The 7,040-nt window shown below is 37.0% G+C and overlaps 1 non-coding gene across 1 annotated transcript; it reads left to right on the top strand.

The window, feature by feature from the left end:
* Positions 1–1,179: 1,179 nt before the first annotated feature.
* TRNAM-CAU (transfer RNA methionine (anticodon CAU)) lies at positions 1,180–1,251 on the top strand. The gene has a single exon. It is a non-coding gene; the product is annotated as a tRNA-Met (tRNA).
* The last annotated feature ends 5,789 nt before the right edge of the window (positions 1,252–7,040 follow it).

Here is a 7,040-nt window from a genome sequence, read left to right as displayed (position 1 = left end):
TAAAACGAAGGGCTTTATTAAGGCGATGTGGTAAAAGATGGAGCTTTTCTCAGGTCAAGGAAATATGACGTCTTCCTAATGAATATAGTTTTAATTCTAGTAATAACTTTACTTTATCAAGTTATTGAATACACATATTTTAAATGTGGTGGCATATTTATTCGTTTGGTGCTTAATTCCTTGCTAAAGAACATCTTTCTCTTTTGGGTTTTGCTGTTTAAGTTTATTTGCACATATTTTCCTCGGGTACCACTGTGATTGCATCCATACCTCCTTCGTGTGCTTGCTAAGTCTCATTTTGGTATCTAAACATTAAGGAAAATAGCCTTCAAGCGTAATGTTGTGTTTGGAGTGGGTAAGCATTTAGTAATGCCCTACGTAAAAATATAACTGTGCGGAATGCTGCTTCAACTGGGTAAATCACAGGCTCTTTGCAAAACCTTGGCAAAGGGAGTCACTAGATTGGAAAAAAGTAACAAACTCCAGCAAAAATGAAGAAGTGCTGACAAAAGCGAATTGTATGATAGCAAGTTAATTGGTAAAAAAAGCTAAAATTAAAATATATGCAACCTTTAGCCATAAAACTACGCCTAAATATAAATGAACTACACACGACAAAAACTTATCAATTACAACATTAATATCGAAACAATTAATGACCGGAAAACAATCTTGTAGTAAAAACATATACAAGATATGGCATGATAAAGAGTCAAAAATTGTTGATTGGAAGTAATACCTGAACTAATTAATTAAAGAAAAATCTATAAAAAATGGATAACCTAGAAAGAACAAATATAGTCCGAAAAATGAAATTAAGGACGAAACTGGTCCCAAAAATCGGAATGGAATATTTTAAGAAACACCTACCAAATAAATTGCAAATTGGACTCAGAATATAGCAAAAGCCATGACGTGGGTTTTGCAATTCAGCAACATTTTTGCAAAAGCTAAATTAAACTTCAAAATATTTATATTCCGCCATCTCCTGTTTATTCCTTATTCTTAGCTATATAGATGCTACTGCGAAGGGTGTTCAAACTCGAGCTGCCTTATATTTAGGCACCTAGAAGCACGCAGCCTAATGGCTAACCAGTTTGAAAACAGCCCAGCTGCGGGCGGAGCAGTTCCTATAGGGCGGCGAAGCAACTCGCATTTTGAAATGCGAAATTGCATCAGAGCAGAGTGGCGCAGTGGAAGCGTGCTGGGCCCATAACCCAGAGGTCCGTGGATCGAAACCACGCTCTGCTAATTTTTTTCAGCCTTCTTTTAGCGATAAAAGTTTTTGCTTCTAATAGCTTTTTGAACTAATACAGTAGGCAGCATTTTCAGTATATTTTTTTAAAAATCTAGGCAGCACTCCGTATCAATGGAGTTCTAAGGTATCTCACCACTCATCATAACGTTGCCTAAGGTTTTACAATTCTTGAAATGACCGAATAAACTTTTATTTTCGATGGTGGTGGCAGTACGGAGTGGTATGAACTTTTGGTGGTCCTTGGAGCATTGTGGTAGCCTACTTTCGCTGACGTGAATTGTACGTTACTCCATCATCGTACGATATAATGGAATCAGAGCTCTAATGCGTCCTAATTGTGCTAGGGCAGTCGAATGATATATTTGTGACTTACATATTATTTTAATTCGTAATTTTAACCCATATTATTCGCCTCGTTATTTTCATCATACCAAATATTATCAGTCATATTATTTTTATATGCACCCTCAATACTGTGCATTAGATATAATCGTGAACCTTGAAAGATCACGATAACTCTGGAAATGCCATTGCGGTAACTGCTACTGAGGCAAATGCTGCCAATACTTGGTGTGCCTGACCGTATCAAGGGGAGTCTCTTAGAGAAGCAATGCTGTTTAAGACCTGTCTAGTTCACATGTAAAATTTTTGAGGTGGCAGAGATGAATGACCAACTTCCGTTCATTGTTGAATTTCAATGTTTCTCCTCTTTCATGCCCAACAAACAAATGAGAGAGTAGCGTTCTTCCTCTGTGGCGCACGTTGAAAATTCAGCTGCCATGTTTACGCTATTGCTGCATTATATTTTTGCTTTCTGACGTCATGCTACTAACCATGGGACTCTCATTAAATCAAGGCAATATTGATGTATTGCCAACTAACAGGACAATGGGACGCGTCTTTGACAGCTTTAGCCCTCATTAGTGGAAAGCAAGGGTGTAACGGGCCTTTATACGAAGATACACTCGGTTGAAGCTTATGTTAACTCCTCCGCTACTTACCTTAAAAAATTAGTTTGAAAATTCGTATTTGCATTTATAACTCTTTTCATACAAACCTGTAAAATTTTGCAAAGGATTTGTGGCAGGCATTCTGGTTTTTCAATGAAATTAATCATAAAATTCATTAAGTTTAGAAAACTGTATATTTCATTAAACAAAATTGATTTTTAGATCGCAGTTAACAAGTCGTTATGCATGGATGAAATTAAAAATTGTATCCATATTGTAAATAGAAATACCTTTTAAACTGCATATTCCATTATGAAAAACATGCATGGCAATTATTATCGCCAAATTCCAGCTGCACATTATTTCCTCATTTAAAAAGTTTTTTTCAACGGCTTGAAAGAAACTCCTCGGGGGAAGAAATATAGCTATTAATTAAATATGAGACAGGATATTTCTGCAATTCTATTTTAAGGTAATATTCTCGAAAATTGGATATCCCGATTACTTTTCAAGAAAAAAACATTAATCTTATTTGGTGTAAAATATATTAATTTCAATCAAGAGATTGGAATAACTTTCTTGAAAGAAAAAAAACCATGAGGAAAATTTCATGATGCACAGCAATTTATCTGAGTTTTAAATTTTCTATTTACATCCTCCCAATGAATGTTTATTGGAATTAAAGAGATGTACAGGTATGCGCAGTGAGACATACAATTGAACGACGCAGATAACAAAGTACATGGTAATTTGCTCCACACTTAAATTTATGCTATTATGTTACTGGTTAAGGTAGGATTCGGATACACACGGGCTTCACAACGGTATAGCGATATATTGAATAGAATCTAGGGTGAAAAATTGTCATGTTGAACGCCTTGCACTGTAATCCTAAGCACTGGGTGACCTAAATAATATAACCTTATACCCCTTGTTATAATAATTCATTCTTTAGCTCGGCACACAGCCTGCTAACCTTAATCCGACCCAAAATGTCTGTTCTATTCCTTCCTCCTCCTCGTTTTCTCATTAACTCTCTATCCTCCATTACCACTTACAGCATGCCATTGCCTCTCTCCATATCCCCAACATCCGCCTGTCCTGCTTTCTACAAATTACTCCCAATATTCTTCACTCTTCCATTAATATGCCTGTTATTGTAAGTTTTGTATTTTTAGTACCCAGTACCTTCCAAGCCACCGCTAGGGCGTGTGGCAGGGGGTGAACACACGCCGGACTAATTTTCACCCGAATATTTTTACCCCCACCGCAGTCAAAGACTGTTATTCTGATCCCTTTTTGTTCCTGGAAAGAAACTCTGCATTTACAAGAAATGTAGAGTTTCTTAACAGCCAAATCAAATAGAAATGAACTGATATTCGTATAAAACCGGTGGTTTTAGGGCCTTCAAAAGCCCTCAATCCCTTTTTTAGTCTCATTTCTTCTGGAAAATCTTTATTTGATTTATATGATCAATCTACCGTAAAATTAATTTTTAATCTTCTTCCGTGACAAGAATTCCAAAACCCCTCCAGTGGCCCATGTTGCTTATCTAATACACTCCACTGTTAAGAGTCCTTGCTTCAAACCGCTCGCATTAAAGTTCGGCCAGGCATATCCGATAAGCTTTTTTTCCTGATAAGGCGTGAGAAAAAGATGTCCTTAAATTACGAAACCGTCACTTCTAATTGACTTGCTGTTTCATGTGCTTCTAATGCCTTTTTCATCACTTTATGGTTGAGAAAAAACTTTTTCTATTTATTGTCTCCGGCATAACTTAATGGCATTTGCATAACATTGAAAAGAAATGAAATTATTGACTTTGAATTCCACACACATTTTTACAATTTATAAATAATTTAATGAATATATATATATATATATATATATATATATATATATATATATATATATATATATAAATGGGTCGCGGTAGTCCAGTGGGTAGAGCGTCGGACTGCTGACCGGAGGGTTCGATTCCCGGGCAAGGCACTCTGGGCACCTGCAGCTCCACCCAAGCTAAAGTGATTTTTCGGGTACCAGGTCTTCCTGGGAAACCATAACCGGCACAGGGAAAGGAACCGGCCCCCCTACCCTGATGTGTGAATTTTCACACGCCGTATAGGGCTTAGTACTGGGTGAACTCTACCATCACCTACTAAACCGACCTTCGGGTTGATTACTGTGTTTATGGTTATGGTTTATGTATATATATATAAAAACCATATATATATATCTATTATAGATAATTATACAGATCTATATTTTAGATACTATATATATATATATATATATATATATATATATATATATAATAATTTCATTTCAATATGAGAATATACTTATTAAAAATATTAGGAATGATATCTCTAGCGACAAATAAAATGAGATCACTTATGATTACAAGATATTTCGGGCGAAGGCCAAGAATTAATACCGGAAAGCCTTAAGGGAATTCAGAAGGAAAAAGGTTAGCAGAAAATTTGAAAAAGAATCTAAAAGACTGTTGATCATACATCAGAGAAGTTCAGGGAAATAAGCCAAATGCTAATTCATACAAAAATAATAAAAATGAAAGAGTAACCAGCAGCTTGGAGGAGGCTAACTTATTAAATTCCTTCTTTCAAAGTGTCCTCACTAAAATCTCACAGAATACCTCCGATAGCTTACCAAATCGTGCCGATCAGCCGATGCCCATAATTGAATTCTTATGAAATGGAACGTTGGCTGAAAAATATTAATCCTAATAAATTCTCTGGGCCCGATGAAATACCCCCTCCTCTTAAGGATCTAGCTTCGGAAATTGCGCCGTATCTAGAAGTAATGTTTAAGAAGTCGCTGGCAGAGTTCCCTGAGATTGGAAAACGGCTAACATAACATCAATATTTAAAAAAACGGAGACAAGGAGGAACCGAGTAATTACAGACCTATTTTCCTTACATTCATTCGTGAAAGGCCATGGAATTTGTATTTGCTAGTTCGATCGTGGGACACGTCGATAATCAGAAGTCATTAATGAAAACTCAGCACGGTTTCCGAAAAGGTAGATCCTGCGAGAGGCAACTAGCACATTTTGTTCATGATATTCTTATTTCGGCAGAGAGCGATGTTCCAGTGGACGTGATGTCTAAATTTTAAGAAAGCCTTCGACAAAGTACCTCATAGTAAACTACTTGCAAAGCTAGGAGTATATAGCATAGATAAAAATATCCGGTGTTGGATTAAAGATTTTTTGAATGATCGGGTTCAAAGAGTACCGATTGATGGGAGTTACCTCAAATGCGGTAGAAGTGACTTCAGTTGTTCCCCAAGGAAGTGTCATCGGACCTATTTCATTCCTTCTTTACGTTAACGATATTGACTCCGTAGTCACTAGTAAGATACGTATGTTCTGAAGATGCACTGGTTTACCGTGATATCCGTGATGCTGCGGACATGGCAGCTCTATCAGATAGTATTAATGCAATACAACGCTAGCGCGACACTTGGCAATTAGAATTAAACTTAAAACAGTGCCTAGTCATACATTTTTGGAAAAAGAGCAATACCCACCCGATCGCCCACTGAATTGGGAACGCCGAAATGGAATGTGTAGACTCCATTAAATACCTATGGCGTTACCCTCACTCGCGATCTCTCCAGGGCGAAACACATACGGAGAATATGTGGATAAGCTATTAAAAAGTTAGGGTATATCAGAGGAGTACTAGGTAAATGTGATGGAAAGGTCAAAGAGACATGTTATATTTTGCTGGTCAGGCCCCATTTAGAATATGCTGTAATTATATGGGATCCTTTTGAAGTTGGATTCATTGCCGAATTGGATCGCGTGCAGAGTAGATGGGCTAGATTCGTAAAACGTTGTTATGATAAACTTAGTAGCGCATCCAAAATATTATAGCAGATAGGCCGAAAGTCACCCACGGAGAGAAGGTCAAATTAAAGATTGAACCTCTTGCATTAATTGGAAGGTCTCTTTAGTATTGATGCTGAAAATATATTACTAGCCCCATCGACTACGGTAGAAGAGATCATGCTAATAAAATTAAAGATATTAACTGTAGAACATTTAAGCTGTAATTTTTTCCACGAACGATTGGGGATCATAATAACATTTTTATTCCGCGATAGGGTTATGATATACCCTGGTGGTGGCTTGCAGGGTATGTATATAAATAAAAAAATAATATACCTTCTCAAATTCTTATCTATAACCTCTTTAAGAGGGTATAGATAAGAATTTTATATTTATTTTAAGAGTGTATAGAGAGAGGATGAGGATGTCATTTGGGAAAGAGAGGCTATAAAACATTGATAGGCATATAATTAATATATGTCATTACTACTTTACATTGCAGTGATGAGATTGTTAATCGAGGAGGTTATTGCCTGTTTCGTAGATTTCGAAAAAGCGTTTGATAGAATGAATTGGGAAAAACTAATGAATATATTGAAGAACATAGGAATAGACTGGATGGACAGGAGGCTAATCCGCGACCGGTACATGTCTCAGACTGCACAGGTGCGTGTGTGGAACGGGGAGTCCAGATGGGCAGTGTTAGGAAGAGGTGTAAGGCAGGGTTGCCCATTATCACCGTTGCTGTTCAACGTGTATATGTGGAGGAAATGATCAAAGAGGCATGGGAAGAACTCGAGGTAGGAATGAAAGTGGGCGGGGAATTCGTAAAATCAGTTAGGTTCGCTGATGACCAAGCTATAGTTTGTCAGTCAGCCAAGGGGTTGCAAGCATTGCTGAGTGAATTGGAAATTCAGTGTGACAGGTATGGGATGCAAATGCGATTTTCTAGAAAGAAAGAGGCTAAGCTGAACAT

The sequence above is a fragment of the Hetaerina americana genome, unplaced genomic scaffold (assembly GCF_022747635.1).
Source record: "Hetaerina americana unplaced genomic scaffold, ioHetAmer1.1.p SCAF_7, whole genome shotgun sequence".
Taxonomy (NCBI): domain Eukaryota; kingdom Metazoa; phylum Arthropoda; class Insecta; order Odonata; family Calopterygidae; genus Hetaerina; species Hetaerina americana.
Note: the sequence above shows the minus strand (reverse complement) of the source record. Positions and strands in the feature narration are given on the sequence as shown.